Source organism: Felis catus, chromosome B3, assembly GCF_018350175.1.
Source record: "Felis catus isolate Fca126 chromosome B3, F.catus_Fca126_mat1.0, whole genome shotgun sequence".
Lineage (NCBI taxonomy): Eukaryota > Metazoa > Chordata > Mammalia > Carnivora > Felidae > Felis > Felis catus.
The window spans coordinates 96911213-96928511 of record NC_058373.1 but is presented as its reverse complement, the minus strand read 5'-3'; the positions used below and the strand labels follow the sequence as shown (position 1 = coordinate 96928511).

The following is a 17299-nucleotide window of genomic DNA, read 5'->3' as shown; positions in this document are numbered from 1 at the left end:
CAACTCCACTGGCTCACGCATAGGGTCTCCCTAACCAGTGCCCAAGAGGCACTGAATATTGCACCTCAGCACTGGTCCACAAATGAACTTCATCAGAAGGGTGCAAATGTCCAGTTCTAGATAAATACGTTCTGGGGATCTAATGTACAGCAAGGTGATTATAGTTAACTGTATGGTACTGTGTACTTGAAAGATGCTAAGAGATATTAAATATTCTACACACACACACACACACACACACACACGTGCGCACACACATACACAGTAACTATGTAGCATAATGGATTTGTTAATTGACTTGACTCAATTCTTAGCATTTAGGTATATCAAATTATTAAAGATATACAATGTTGTATGTTGAGTATGTCTCAATAAAGCTGAGAAAAATACTACCCTGGGGGAGGTTGCCAACCCAATAGAATCAGAATCATCAAGACTGGGCCTTGGATATTTGCACTTGAAAACTGTCCAGGTGATTCTGATGTACATTGTATTTAAAAAATCCCCTTTTTTTTTTCAGGTGAAGAAGCGACTATGGTGAGCCAGCTCTCCACGTTGATCCCAGTCTGATTTCCTTCTGCTGTTCAATATACCTTTTCTTGCCAGTAATTGGCATTTGTATGTTAAAAATGGGAACTAATTCTGAAATTAGCTTAAGGTAATTTGACAATTGTGCTGCTAAAAATCATATGGGACTCCTTGTTAGATCAAAAGCCTTTCTTAAGTTTGGATTATGCATTTCTTTCTGCTGGTCTGCAGATTTGAACATTGCTCATCTGGTGATAGTTCCACCCTTCTTCGCGCAAGGAGGGGACTCTGCGGGCTCTTTTCCACACCAGATAGTGGACAGTCAGCCCTACTCGAGGCTGAATCGGCGCCCTGGAGGCCACCTTCCGCCTTCACTGCTGTGTCATCACCCTCACCAGGCACTTCCCACCCTCTGCCTGGGGTCAGGAACAGGAAACTGCATTCCTGAAATCTGCCCTTCCAAGTATATTTGTTGCTCTGTGGTGGTAGCAGTAAGTAGCAGGAGGCTAGACATTAAAAATGGAATTTTCTTGGTGAACTAAGCAGAGAATTTTTCATTTTCTCCATCACTTGCCTCTGCGGCAGCAGTTTCTCACGGTCCTTCCCTAATTTTTAACACAAAAGATGGAGACTAGGAAGCTGCACAGTATCGATGCCGTGGTTGAAGAGTTCAATACAGTGAACAGAAGCAGAGAGAGTTTCTTTTCCCCTCTGCAGCAGGAACTAGCCCTGACCACACAGCCACACTTAATCGGTGGTGATAGAGAGTCCGCCTCATTCCTGAGGTGACTTCAAGACGGGGAAGCTGGAGAAGACATTGGCACAGCCTGTGTGTGTTCTGTCACGCTGAGAAAACATTATTCCACACTGGAAGTTCATTTCTGATGTCAGTTGTTTTGCTCGGGCTCGTTCCTTTGCTCCACGCTTGGAAACAGAGGAATGTGATGGGGGTTGGTAATAATAATCACTACCCCCTTTTGTGCCAGGGCCTGCACCAAGAGTTCTGTGACATAGCATGGCAGTGATTCTGGCAGGGCCTACCTCATGGAGCTGTTTTCAAAATGAAATGCGGTAAGGCAAGTGACGTGCTTAACACAGTCCCTGACACAAAGGAGGTGCTTGACAAAAGCTAGTTGTTACTGATTTTATTACTGATGCTGTGGGAGGCAGCCCAGTGCGGTCCATGTTGAGGGCACAAGCTATGACTCAGACTGCTTGGGCTTCAATCCTGCTCCGTGACTATGGGCAAGTGAACGTCTCTGGGCCTCAGTTCCCTCACCTGCAAGGTGGGAATGGTAATATTGTCTACACCACGTGGATTAAATGGATTGAAATGTGTTTAAAACAATGCCTGGCATATAATACAACATAAATAGTTGTGATTTTTAAAATGCTTTACAGGCTCTATTGCCAATTCCCAGAAAAAAAAGCAGGTGAGTATTACCTACATTTTATGAGGGAGAGTAAAGTTTGCGAGTGCTAGAACCACAGCTTGAACTATAATCCTCCTGCTTCCAAAGCCCACACTCTTCCCATAGCAGGGCTATCATTCAGGAAAACAATATGTTTTGAATTCCATTAGTGTCATTTTTTCCCCCTTTTATTCCACATTTGGTTTCTTTGACTTACCAGACTAAAAAATTAGTGTGTTATCTTCATGAGAGAGGTTTTGTCCTTAACATCTTTACTGGCCTATCATTTGATCTTTTGGAGGCTGAGGCTGAGTTTTTGTCATTAATGTTGTAGTTATCGTTATATTTTTATAACTTGGTTGTATTGGCCCTGGAAGAAAAAAATTAAAAATTTTACTGCTAAACAATCTTTTGAGGGTGCAGATTGAACATTAATAAGGTAAGTTTAGCAATATTTTCTTTTTATTTTCATAATTTACTTTTATCTTTTATAAGCATATTTTATGACAACAGTACGTTATTTAATGCTTTGTATTTCTATCTCAGAATTTTGGGACTAAGAGAGAAGGTTCTCTTCTTTTGTCAGTTTCCACTTAATGGAGGGATTGGAGAGGAAGCATTTATGGCTTTGAGGACAAGTTAGGTCATAATAGACTCACATGGTAAGTTAGAAAATTGGAAAGAGTAATTTGTTCATACACCAGAGGTTGGGGCACCCTCGAAGTTGCAAGTGCTAAGCATGGTGAGGGCCAAGTGATCAAGGCATGGTCCTGTCCTCAGGGAAGCTGAGGGAGGTGAGGTTACATGAAGCAGTACACATACAATGGGGATTATTAGCACCACCCAGAACTGAGTCGAAGTACTCACTGGTTCCTTTACCCTAACTAAGCACCTAAAACCTGGGCATCAGAAGTGAAAGTTTTTTTCTCATCATATTAGGGTCAAGAGGTGGCTTTAGTTATTAACTTGCTCTAGAATATACGATTCTTTAAAATGAATAATTTTTCTTAATTCTTAGGTAAAGTCTAGGCAAACATGATTTAAGGCAAGTCTCTTACCCCCTTCCCAACAAATCATTCTCTTCCCTATGTCCCCTCTGCAAGGGAATTCCTTGTAGAGCTGCTGCTGTTTCTTAATGTCAGAACCTCTGTAGGAATCCACCTTGCAGAAGGGACCTAACTTTGGTCTCTGTTGTTTGACACTGTAATCTGATGTCTTCTGGTTATATTTTAGTGTGTATTTTGTAAGCTAAATTTTCCCTTCCCCAGTTACTGGGGAACAAGTAGGTGTTGATGAGTTTGTAGCTGATGTTTGAAACATTGTTGCTTTATTGCAAAGCTTCTGGGTTTCTCTGCTTTTGTCAGCGCCTGAGTGAGCCCAGGTGATACAGTCATGTTAATAGAATGAACTGCTCTGACTCCGCTAATGAGCAAAGTAAATTTCAATGATAGATCAGTTAAAAGATGTATTGATTGGTTGTGAATTTTACTTTAGTCTTTTCCCCCTCACATTAAGAATTTGTATAGATTCTAAAATATATAGGTTATCAAAATTTTACCTTCCACTTTCCATACATCTTTATTTCCATCCCCTGCCATTCCTGTCCTAGGCCGTATTTGGTCTTCTAACTTAAAATTCACATATAGCCTATTTACTCGCAGAATTAGAGACAAGATATCCATATATTTTTCTATCTCTACTGCCAATCTTTTTTTGAGACTGAAATTCAGCCTCGTTTATCACTTATAAAGGCACTTTGAATAAAGGTATGCATAGTATAAATGCCCAAAGCGTGTCACTTTGTACAACTCTAATGAAGCTATTGTTAATGGTTCTATCTATCTACCTACCTACCTACCTACCTACCTGTCATCTATGATCTATCTAGCCAGCCTGAAAAAGACAGCAAAAAATTTATGAGAAGCCATCTTTTTTTTTCTCTCAGAATTCTTTCTTATCATAAAGTCTTATAAGAGGTTGATACAGCTTGAAGCAAGTGAAACATCAGTGAAGGATGCTATATTAACGAATGTATGGACAATGAAAATGTGTCTGAGTGAGGAATAAATTGGTTCGTTTTGGTGGTGCATAAATTCTATCAGGCCATTTGGGCTCAGTTTAATAAATTTTGTTTCATTGCATGGAATGATTTCCCACTAGCTGGAGAGAGTGGTGGTATCTCTCTGGGAAGAAAGAAAGAGCTACAAGAGTGAATTACAAAATGTTCAGCCAAATTAATCCATCAAATCCAAAAATTGGTAAGATTTTTTTTAAAAAAAATTATGTTTATTTATTTTTGAGAGAGAGACAGAGAGAGGGAGAGAGAGGGAGAGAGAGAGAGAGGGAGAGAGAGCGAGTGCATGAGCTGGAGAAGGGCAGAGAGACAGAATCTGAAGCAAGTTCCAGGCTCTGAGCCTGGATCCAGCACAGAGCCTGACACGGGGCTCAAACTCCCGGACCATGAGATCATGACGTGAGCTGGTCAGATGCTTAACCGACTGAGCCACCCAGGTGCCCCATCTGGTAAGATTTTTGAGGAAGAAGACACATGGAATAGAAAGCAAGGTATTTCTGGTGAAATGTGTTGCAGAACTGGTATGACTAACCTGGTTTGGCACCTCTACCACCTGAGGTCCTATTATTCCAGGTTTGGTTCGTGTTATCAGTTTTTTATTGCCATGTTCCAAATTTAGTGGCTTAAAACAGCACACACTCATCTTTCAGTTTCTGTGGGTTGGGAGTCCAGGCAAGACTTAGCAGGGTCCTCAGAAACCATACAATCAAGGTGCTGGCTGGGGCCGTGGATCAGCTTCCAAGCTCACTGAGGTTATTGACAAATCTCATTTCCTTGTAACTACAAGGAAGACTGAGAGCCCGGCCGGACATCTTGCTGGCTACTGTTGGGAGCTGACCACAGCTCCTAGAAGTTGCCGGCAGCTCTTAGCACAGATTCCTCTTTATGGGGCTTCTCACCACATGGCCGTTTGCATCTCTTCATAGCAAGAGCGAAAGAAAGCATGTCTGTGGAGCAAGTCTGTTAGCAAGATGCAGCTTCATATAACATAATCTCAGGAGTGGTATCCCATCACCTCTGCCATAGTTGATTAGAAGCAAGTCACAGGAGAGGAATCGCATAAGCACAAGCAAATCATGAGGCAGGAGCATGGGGCCACCTTAGAGTCTGCCACATTTAGTCAGGACACTTGAGTCATACAGAGAAATAGAAATCACCCCCACATAGGGTATGAAAGTGTCTCCAAGAGAGTGATCTATCTGTAAAGTTACCTAGGTGGATTTTTAGTGAGCCCTCTTTGGGTGTTGGAGCAGGCATTTACTCTCTAGTAAAATTGTGTGTGTGTGTGTGTGTGTGTGTGTGTGTGTGTGTGTGTGAAAAATTGAACTTTGTCATTGTCCATCACTGTGTTTGTCTTTAGAGGTTTTGTTGGGTGAGGGGGTTGTAATGAACTAAGAACTGCCATAGATTGCTTCCATCTATTTGAGGTTTTTCTTACGGGAAGGAGAATAGGTCTTTTCTTAATGCTCTATCAGAGTGACTTTGGTATTCTCTACATGCAGTGTAATCCTTAGTTGCTGAGAAGAACTGTGTGCAATGATTTCCTCAGACGTATCTGCTGCCACACTGGCGAACATCTTGTGTAAAACCTACTATATTTTGTATTCTCTTTACTTAAAAAGAGGTAATTAGTTGCAATCAAATGTACTAAATTCATTGACCCTGGGAACAAGGAGGCTTTTACTGAAAGCTGTTTAGCACCGGTGTTGATTTATAGTCAAGATGATGATGATTTAGCTACTTGAGGATCTGAGAGTGGCTTATTGAACACTGAGGGGGCTGGCTTATGGAATGCTGCTCTTAACTTTATTTTGATGGTTTTTCTCCCATAACAAACTAATTTTTCTCCTCATTCTTAGTCGCCCCATTCTCAGTCATTTGTTCTCCAAATTGCTTTTGGGCACTCCTTAATGCTTGCGTTACTGCATCTACAGACCTAATATGAATAGCACACTCTGCCTTGAAAGTGAGCACTAATTGAATTTGCTTGCATTCAGTGATTTTAATAGGGCTCTGGAGTGTTGTTTAGTGACAACTTTTATATGGAAGACACTGAAAAAATTAACATGTTACATTTAGTAAATTAGCAATTACTTAGCTCCATTATATCAAAACCAGTCACCTACATTTGTAAATATTGCATTCACAAAGCGTAGTGTGTATGCCAGGCTTCAGGTCTCCTTTTTTCCATTGGACTGTGTTTATGTCAGCATCATATTTTCTTGAAACAACAACAACAACAACAACAACATAAAATTTCGTGAATGGATTTTAAGGTGAGAAAACCCTAAATTGTGGCAACTACCATTATTCATTTACCTTTCTTCCTTTCTGACAGAACCCTCTAAAATGGTCTCCATGAAAGCCGATCTGTCCCCAGCTATAAAACTAAACATTTCAGCTTGTATTTGGGCCATATTCTTCTCACCAGAATGCTTAGGCAAAGGCAGGGGGATTTGAGATGAAGTCTGCATGTGGGGTTTTGGGAAAATATATTTTGCCGTTGTAAAGAAGCACAAGAAGAAACACTCCCCCTTTTTCTTTTTGAGGTTGTTGTGTTTATATGTGACATCTGGAACCCTGGCAGTTTCCTTGAGGCCATGAGGGGAGTTGCCAGAGTAGAAAGAGAGAAGGAAACTGCATCTCTGTTAGATCATTTAGTTTCTAAATTAGCTTATCCTGGAGATGCCCACCTTGGTATTTCTTAATATCTAAGATAATAACATGTCCTTATTATTTGTTAGCCCAGTCGTTATTTTCTTTCCTCCCTCCCTTCTTTCCTTCTTCCCTTCCTTTCTTCCTTCCTTTTCCCCCTCCCCTCTTCAGTTTTTTCCTTCCTTCTTTCCTCTCTTTCTCTTTCTCTCTCTCTTGTTCCTTCTGTCACTTGCAACCAAAGGCATTGTGACTGATTGACAAAGATATCTGGGAATCAGACCATCAAAGTATGTATCTTATCAAATTTTCTACCTTCTGCCACCTAGGAGCTGGAAACTCCTACTCATTTCTTACTTTAGTTCAGTTGCTGAAGGCCCTCAAACACTTCCTAGTGTGTGAATAAGATTAAGAGGTAAAGGGCATACCAATCCACTGCCTCTGTCTGCCAGGTGGTATTCACCTACTACATGGAATTAGAATCCAGCTCCTTAAAAACCAAAACCAAAACCAAAACCAAAACCAAAACCAAAACCAAAACCAAAACCAAAACATGTGTTCCACAGAAATTTTAAAACTCTGGTATATAATTGCTTAGTTACGAAAGCCCAGTTTAGAGCCAGCAAGACTGGGATCCTGACCCAATTCTGCTCTTGCTTACAGATCAAAGGCAGGTCACTGTCTATACTCTGGGTCTTAGATTCCTGTCTAGAAAATGAAGAAAGCTACATCAGTGTTTCCATACGTCACTGATGATAAAAGTTACTTTTTCAGTTTGAGGCAGAGGTGGAAATGTGGTATCCAGCTTCTCTACTTACAAACTATGTGATCCTGGGCGTGTCAGCTAGCCTCTCTGAACTTTGGAGTCCTTATTTCTAAAATGGAAATTATGCCTCACAGCACTGTGATGAATATCAGATGTAATGTGTATGTGACAATGGTTTGGTAAATAACAACGTGCTATATTAATGCGAGGTAAGAGTGCATTGTCATGCTTCTCATCACAGATCATCTTTTGTGGCTTCTTGTGAAGCCCGTATTGTCTTTTTAGTTCATTTTGTTAGTACCTTCAGTCTACTCTAGCAGGGTCCCCAAGATGCTTTCAGATGGTCAGCAAGATCAAACCTATTTTCATAACATAGCTATGTGCTGTTTGCTATTTTTACCCATTCTCTCACAGCTGGAGTTTTCCAGAGGCTATATGATTTGCAATATCACAACAGATTGAATATATAGAAGCAAATATGACACTTCTGATAAGCCACAGCTGCAAAAATATAAAGCAGTGCCGTTCTTCCCCCTACATTTTTCGAGAAAAAATATAATTGTTTTTCATAAAATATGTCATTTATGTTAACATGTAATGGATGCACTTTAATTATTATTATTTTTATTTTCTTTATTTTAGAGAGCATGTGAGCAAGGGAGAGAAACAGAGAGACAGAGAGAGAGAATCTTAAGCAGGCTCCTTGCTCAGTATGGAGCTCGATACAGGGCTCAGTCCCTCGATCCTGAGATCATGACCTGAGCCGAAACCGAGAGTCTGTCGCTTAACTGACTGAGCCATCCAGGTGCCCTATTTTAATTATTTTTAAATGAATTAATACAGTTTTCAAAATTTCTTTGTTTAATTTCCAACATGGCAAGTTAAACACAAGTTAAACACATAACAAAAGTTCTTTAAAATTTTCAATAATCTTTTCTTTTTGAAGTTTATTTATTTATTTTGAGAGAAAGAGAGAGAATGTGCATGAGTGGTGGAGAGGCAGAGAGAGGAGAGGGAGAGAGCGGGAGAGAGGGAGAGGGAGAGATAGAGACAGAGAGACTCTCAAGCAGGCTCTATGCTGTCAGCACAGAGCCCAATGTGGGGCTCCATCCCACAAACTGTGAGATCATGACCTGAGCCGAAACCAGGAGTTGGTTGCTGAACCCACTGAGCCACCCAGGTGCCCCTCAATAATCTTTATTTTTTTATTTTTTATTTTTTTTAACGTTTATTTATTTTTGAGACAGAGAGAGACAGAGCATGAATGGGAGAGGGTCAGAGAGAGGGAGACACAGACTCTGAAACAGGCTCCAGGCTCTGAGCTGTCAGCACAGAGCCCGACGCGGGGCTCGAACTCACGGACCGCGAGATCATGACCTGAGCCGAAGTCGGCTGCTTAACCGACTGAGCCACCCAGGCGCCCAAATAATCTTTAAAATTGAAAAAAGAATTCTAAGACCAACATGTTCAAGAACACTATCTAGACTAGACTCCTCTCCTCTGGCTCTCCTCTGTGCTTCCCGTTTTTACTACCTTCTAGGCTGCAATTCTTTGCTACACTGATAGTTATTATTTAATGGCCTGCTTCTGGTTTCCTTCTCTATTTCTCTGACTTTCCTCTTGTGACATGTGACTTGGGTTGATCTGTATTTTCCGAATCTCACTCATTCTTCTTTTTCTTCCTTGATGGGTCAGGAGTCATTTTTTAAAGTTTATTTATTTATTTGGAGGGGGGTGGGAGGGACACAGAGAGATGGAGAGATAGAATCCCAAGAAAGCTCTGCACTGTCAGCATGGAGCCTGATGTGGGGCTCAAACTCACAAACCGTGAGATCATGACCTGTGCCCAAATCAAGAGTTGGATGCTTAACTGACTGAGCCACCCAGGCACACCATGGGTCAGGAGTCTTGGGTAAGTTCTCTTCTGGGTGACTTAACATGGTAGTAGCCTACTGTTTTCTTGTTTTGTGCCCCAAATCCCGACTCCTTTCCTGTTTTGCAAGACTCTATATTGTTGAATCTTGGAGGAGGAGAGAGTTGCACCTCTCAGTTCAGGGGGTGAAGAGATACTCCTTCTCCCCACTTGTGGTTGGTAGGATATGGCTTATGACCTATCCTTGATCACCGAATGCCCTGCCTGGGGCTTTGACTGTAACAGGTAATGGAAAGAATAGCCTAGGACTTATTGGAGGCACCATCAGTTGTCCCATTGTAGTGGGCACCAGGAATAGTACCAGTGGGAACAGTGGCCCCTGGTGACAGGGACAGCGCTGGTGGCAATGTTGTGCTGCACAGCCTGAGGGATCCTGCTGCAGAGATGCCTTTGTTCCTGCCCATTCTATGTGCTTTCTCTAGCTTTCCCGTCAATTCTGCAAGGTACCTTATTTCCTTTCAGTATATTAGCCAAAGACCATTTCTATTTACAACCAATAATAGGTACTGCTTGAATAGTGCGTACTGTGTGCCAGCCACTGTTCTAAGTACTTTGAATATATTAACTCACTTAATTGTCACAACAACACTGTGAGAAAGATGCTATTATAATCCTTTTTACTTATGGGGAAAATATGATAGAGTGAGGTTAAATGATGTCCCCAAATCACACAGAGAGTAAGTGACCATGCCAGGATGCTAACCCGAGCAGACTGGCCCCAAGCCCAGGCTTTTAAGCTCTCTGTACCACTTCTGACCAATGCACATATACGTGACTGAGATGAAGCTATAAGTCTAAATTACCGCTGTGCAAGAAAGAGGGCCTAATGCTGCATGAAATCTGGGCCTTTCCTTGACTCTCACAAGTATCATCCTTTGACACACAGGCATGTGCCTTAATTTGCATACAAAGTCAAGTTAAAAAAATAGAGAAATTAATGGCAGCCTGTTAACGGTATTTTAAAAAATATTTGCTTCTAATTTTCCTTTGTAGCTGTTATTTTATATGGAGTATGAGAGTCTATGTAGGATCTCTGAAATCAGAGTGATAAGAGCCACTCTACCTTTAAATATATATACGTGCTCATACATACATATATATTGATTGCATTTAACATGCAGTTGCGCTTAGTACTTATGGCCTGCAGGCAGTAGAAATGGAGAAATGACCAATATGTAAAGTTTTAGCATTTCAGTGTGTGTTGACCTAGAGCTCAGAATGATCTACAGTCACTTAGGTTTTCTCTACCTCCATTCCTGCACTTCTCTCCTCTCCAAGGGCTAAGCCAGTGAGTAGGGATGCTGGAGTTTATTTTATTGAAACCACACAATGCACATCAGGCAGTGGAATTAATTAGAAAGAAGAAAAAAAAAGTCAAACAATAAATAGATTGCAGGGCATTAGCTCAGTTCCATACACTGCATTGTGTAATTACCAACCACATGGCTTCTCAGCAATTACATCATCAGGAGCATTGAAATTACATTTCAGTGATAATTTTAAAACTACAGCAGGGGCAATCCAGTATTAATAACTCTGAACATGATTACGGAAAGCTAGCGCCCACGGTTCAGTAAATAGTAGTACTTGGAGTTAAATTTTCATTTGCTGTAGATCTAACATGTTGCCTCTTTAACCTTCATCAGTGTGTTGCTTATTCTCCAAAAGTTTCATAATCCTATTAAGACAAAGGCAAAAAATAGTGCCCCGGACCCCTGACAGGTAACCGCTTGACTTTGAGAGCAATGGAAACGTGCGGGGGCCCTGTTTTGCAGTGTCCCAGGGAGATCATGGTGCAATTGTGCCATAGTGAGAACTGAGAACTTGGTGAGGAAGAGGCAAGAGCAGTGATGAATTGTGATATGTTGGAAAGATCTGTGTTTTGAATACAGGCAGAGCACTGAATTAGCTGGCCAGTCTCCTCCTTCTCCAGTGAAGATGACAGCATATCACGTCTTCTCTTGGAAGGCAGAGAAACAGGACTTCCATTCATTTGAGTCTGATTATTTTCCCTGGAATTAGCAGACATTATTTAGCAGCCTAAGGTTCATATTCTGAACCTCAAGAGTGGCCAAAGTAAGGACTTCCGGCAACATTTTGCTCTAGGGCTGTCGAACCATGGGAGGGTTCAGTTTAGATTTTTATGTTTGGTCCAGTTTGACCAGAGGGCCACCCTTTGATCAGCACTGTGGTCAAGGCTGTGTAACTCTGAGCCTTTTAAGTACTGCCTGTGAAATATCCTAGCTTTACTAGGAAAACTGGGTCAAGCATAGCTTATGTTCCTTATGGAAAGAACTTCATGGAAATGTTTTTTCCTTTCTCTCATGACTATGAAAAATCAGGAATAGTGATTGAAACAATATAATATCTTTGGCGCTGGCACTTCTGGATAATGCAAACCAATCATATTTCTCTATTCACCACAGAGCAATTACATGTTCCATCTCTTCCTTCCTGTACTCGACCACTACTCCCCACAGTGTGCACACACATCTTCCTTAAGGGTTTTCTCATTTTATGGTTCTTGTTCTATCTCTGACCCTGTGTTAAGTACATCTTCAGTATTTTAAGAGGGATGGAAGATAGATATTGTCTGCTCCATCTTATTCCCTGCTGCTGTGTTTTGGAAAGTGTCTTGGGATTTCTGGGTGTCCTTCAAGTGTTTCTCCTGTTGACTTTTCAAGAAGGTGGGTCACCAGGATGTTCCAGGGTAGATAAGAGGACACTGAATTGGCTCTCTGGAGAAAGAATCAGGGTGATAAATTGGACTATCAACACCTACAGGACTGGAAATTGCTTTCAATTTGTCTTATGTGGCTTGTTTATCTGAGCATCCCTTTTATACCAAGAGCACGCTTTGCAACAGACACTTACATAAGGCATATGCAGTGTTGAAATATAAGGGAAGAGATCGGATGAAGTTCAAACATTTTGAAATGGAACTGATGGAAATCCCAGAAGATCCAGACCAATATAAGCTATAAAATGAGAAAAAGCTCACGACACAGGTTTAAGAGAATTAACGTCTTAAGTTTAAGAATCTGTGGGGCTTGGAACTTGATAGTAATGACAAAGTACCGCAGCCCATCTTAACCATGCCCAGGGACCATGGCTTGATCAGAGCTCTTGAACTTATGAAGTTGAATGAACGGAAAGGTAGAAAAAGTGGAACAATTCTCCAGTCATGTCCATGGCACACTTTGACAGAGGGAGTTGCTGTCTACTGGCTGTTGGAAGGAAATGTCGGACCGTGATAAATGATGATCATTTTTCCAGCAATTAACAGTCCGGCCTACCTGGCCTCTACTAAATACAAAGAGAGCAAGTATTCAGAAGTAGAGATTCTGAGCACAAAGGAATAAATACAGGCAGTTTGTCCTAGAAGACATCAATGGGAGCTAGCAAATAAATTGACATTCAGTCAGTCAACAAATATTTAGCGAGTACCTAAAAATAGGCCACACACTCTTCTAGACATTAGGGTCTAGGAAGGAACAAAATGGTGAAAATCTTTACCCTCACGGAGTCTACATTCAAGTAGGGAGACAGAAAATAAGCAATGTGAGTAAAATATTCAATAAGTTAGATAATTACTATAAAAAATAAGGCAGGGAAGATGGATAAGGATCATTGAGGGTGGAGTTATAATTATAATTGTAATTATAATTATAGTTGTATAATTGTATAATAGTAAATAAGGTGGTTATAGAACACAGCCTTAACCAAGAGCAACAGAAAATACAGGAAGCCTACTAAACTATTGGGTTTTCTGGCTTGAGGAGAAAGTGAAAAATACTCGACAATAAGTTCTCTACTTTCTGGCTTATCATGTAGAATAAAGGTAACTTAGGAAATCAGTTTTTAAAAATCCAGGAAATTGAAGACTTTGAGGCTAGGGAGGAGAATCAGAACCAGGACTAACAAGGAAAGAAGAGACTGAGTCAGAGAAAAACCATGTACCAGGAGTTTCAAACATGGTGTGATGTTCTCTGACAGCAAAGAAATCAGAATCTTCTGGAAGAGATGCAGATTTAGAATTTTGGATTTAACACGTAAAGGGGAGAGGATCTTGCCTCTTTTCCTCTCCATCCCATCAGTGCACCTGCCCCAGCAGCATCTCCAGCGCAACCTCAGATGCATGGAAATAATGTGCAGATTAGAAGAGCAGTCTGTGCTTTTCTTATCATTTTGGTCACACTGCATCTGCATTATTTTATCCAATTCTGGGTGTTACATCCATTTCAAGAGAGACAACAGCAAACTGGTCTGTATTCAAAATAGCAGGGTCACTGTGATGTGAAGAACTGAAACCAGATCACAAGGAGAATAGTCGAAAGAATTGAAAGCAGTTAATCTACTGAGTAAAGTAAGGGGACTGACCTGTTTGATGTGTTCAGGTATTTCAGTTTTTGCATGGTAAATTGCTTTAATTTGTTTTATGTGAACTCAGAGGGGGGAAAAAAAGAACTACCAGGATCAAACAGTAAAGATTTCCGAGTTCTAGATTTCCATTGAACACCAGGAAATACCCTAACAGCTAGATCTCTCAAAGTTCGAACAAAGTACCTTAGGAGAGATTTTTTGCTACCCGAGGTGGCATCGTGTGAGAGGTGGCATCATGTGAGAGGTGGCATGCCCACTTGAGGGGCTCTTCTGGGGAAGGGGAAGCAGTAACCTCTACTGAAAGATTCAGCTTCAAACCCATGGTTGGAAGATGTGATGGTGGCATGGGTCAGGATGATTTTTATAGATGGAAGATCAGAAGGAGAGAGGGTCTTCTCCCCCTCCGTGTTGTAAGGGTTGGATTTACTATGTGGCTTTGTCATAGCCACTGTGTAGGGCTGGTGTTCCAAACCTGCTGTGCATCAGAATCACCTGGGTGGGACCTGGGTGTGGGAGTTTTCAAGAAATTCCTCAGATGATTCTAATGTGCAGACACAGGTGAGAATCCTGGGTGAGGAAAGCCCACCCCTGGCATTCGAAGCCTTTCACAACCAAGTCCCATCCTGTTCTCACTTTCTCTCCCACTTGTCCATGAGGAAATCTTAGACCACCATCAGTTCTGCATGTTTGCTCTTTCCAGGCTTGGTTGGGTTTTCTGTGCTTAGTCTGTGATCATGCTCCAACCTCTGCCACGAATAAGGTCCTCTTGAATTCTTAGCCTGCTCCCCACTGCCCCTCATGGGAACACTTCTCAAAATCCTCCCTAAACGTACAGTACATATATGTGTTCTCACTCTAATATGTGGACAGGGACCATGACCAAGCATTTTTTCCCCTCCCAGTTATTAGCACAAACCCTTTTTTATTTTTTATTTTTTTAAAATTTTTTTCAACGTTTATTTATTTTTGGGACAGAGAGAGACAGAGCATGAACAGGAGAGGGGCAGAGAGAGAGGGAGACACAGAATCGGAAACAGGCTCCAGGCTCTGAGCCATCAGCCCAGAGCCTGACGCGGGGCTCGAACTCACAGACCGCGAGATCATGACCTGGCTGAAGTCGGATGCCCAACCGACTGCACCACCCAGGCGCCCCAGCACAAACCCTTTTTTAAAAAAATTTGTTTTAATGTTTATTTGTTTCTGAGACAGAGCATGAGTGGGGGAGGGGCAGAGAGAGAGGGAGACACGGAATTGGAAGCAGGCTCCAGGCTCTGAGCTGTCAGCACAGAGTCTGACGCGGAGCTCGGACTCAAACTGTGAGATCATGACCTGAGCTGAAGTCGGTCACTCAACTGACTGAGCCACCCAGGTGCCCCAGCACAAACCCTTTAAAGTCGTAGAAGATATATATTTTTGGAAAGCATCTATAACAGTGGTTCTAAACTGGGTGAGCTTTTTTTTCCCCCAGGAAGTGTTTGGCAATTTCTGGGCACATTTTTGGTTGTCACAACTAGAGTTGGGGGATGTTATTGCATCTAGTGACTAGAGTCCAGGGATGTTGTCAAATATCCCATAATGCACAGGACCATCCTCAGAACACAGCATCACCTGGTCCCGAATGTCATAGTGCTAGCTTGATAAAACCGTGATCTATAATAATCAATCTAGTTCATTTTTCCTACCCTGGAATTGTAGCCATAGGTTTAAGTAATAGAACTGGGACTTCCAGTTAAAAATTTAGGTTTAATATTTTTATGTTAGAAAACTTAAGAGATAAAGGAAGAGCAAAAAAATCACTTACAATTCTACTATCACAGCATAATCTGTTGATTTTTTCTCTATATATTTGCTAAAATCATTTTCATATGTAAAGTTTATATATAATTTTAATGCAATCATGGAATATAGATATTTTTTCACTTAAAATCGTGCTATAATAACAAGTCATCATATTTATTTGTTACATGCCATTATTATTTGGATAATGACATAACTTTTTGCCTGACCATTCATTATCATTGGACAGTTTGATTGTTTTTATTTTTTCACCAGTTATACTGAAGTTTTAAGATAGATTTCTGCTAATCACAAAACTTAAGCAATATAGGATATTAGCAGTTCTAATCCATTGCATTTCCATATAAATTTTAGAATAATTTTATTCTTAGTTTGTTCCCCAAAAACATGAAATTATTTATTTATTTAATTTAAAAATATATGTTTTATTATCTTTGGACCAAATATCAAATATTTACCTGTTTGTTTCCAGGTTTATTGGAATATAACTGAAATTTAACATTGTATAAGTGTGAAGTGTACAATGTGTTGACTGGGCATCCTTATATACATGCACAATTATTACTACAGTAGTGTTGGCTAACAGGTCTATTATGTCAAAGGATTACCATTTGTTTTTTGTAATGAGAACATTTAAGATCTACTCTCTTAATACTTTTCAAATATAAAATACAGTGTTGTTACTAATTTTGTGGATTAAAAAATTTTTATTGCAGCCTAATTAACACAACATTGTATTAGTTTCAGGTGTACAACATGATGATTCAATGTTTGTACATGTTGCAAAATGATCACCACAATAAATCTAATTAACAACCATCGTCATACATAGAGCTCTTTTCCTGTGATAAGAACTTTTGAGATTTACTCTCAACAACTTTAAAATATGGAATACAGTACTATTAACTATAATCACCGTGCTGTACCTTATGTCTCCATGACTTATTTATTTTATAATTGGAAGTATGCACCTTTTGACCCTCTTTACGCCTTTCACCTACTCCCACCTCCTGCCTCTTGTACCAACTATCTGTTCTCTGTATCCACTAGCTTACTTTTGTGGTTTGTTTTTGTTGTTGTTGTTTTTTATGATTTCACATATAAGTGAGATCATGTGGTATTTGTTTTTCTCTGACTCATTTTACTTAGCATAATACCCTCTAGGTCCATCCCTGTTGTTGCAAATGGCAAGATCTCATCCTATTTTTTAATGGCTGAGTAATATTCCATTGTGTATGTGTGTATCTATATCCAAATCTGCATGTCTAAATCACATCTTCTTTATCCATTTATCCACTGACAGACACTAGGTTGTTTCCATATTGTAGATACTGTGAATACTGCTGCAAATATGGAGTACCGATATCTTTTTAAGTTAGTGTCTTTGTTTTCTTTAGATAAATACCCAGAAGTGGAATTGCTGGATCATATGAGAGTTCTAGTTTAATTTTTTGTAGAACCTCCATACTGTTTTCCATAGTGGCTGAACCAATTTACATTTCACCAGCGGTGCACGTGGGTTCCCTTTTCTCCATATCCTTGCCAACACTTGTCATTTCATTTGATATCAGCCATTTTTTTAAAAAATTTTTTTTCAACGTTTATTTATTTTTGGGACAGAGAGAGACAGAGCATGAACGGGGGAGGGGCAGAGAGAGAGGGAGACACAGAATCGGAAACAGGCTCCAGGCTCTGAACCATCAGCCCAGAGCCTGACGCGGGGCTCGAACTCACGGACCGCGAGATCGTGACCT

At 40.6% G+C, this 17299-nt stretch overlaps 1 long non-coding RNA gene across 1 annotated transcript; it reads left to right on the top strand.

The window, feature by feature from the left end:
- The first annotated feature begins 487 nt into the window (after positions 1–487).
- On the top strand, positions 488–1066 carry LOC123386342. The gene is made up of 2 exons (XR_006600125.1): positions 488–658; positions 760–1066. It is a non-coding gene; the product is annotated as an uncharacterized LOC123386342 (long non-coding RNA).
- Positions 1067–17299: the final 16233 nt, after the last annotated feature.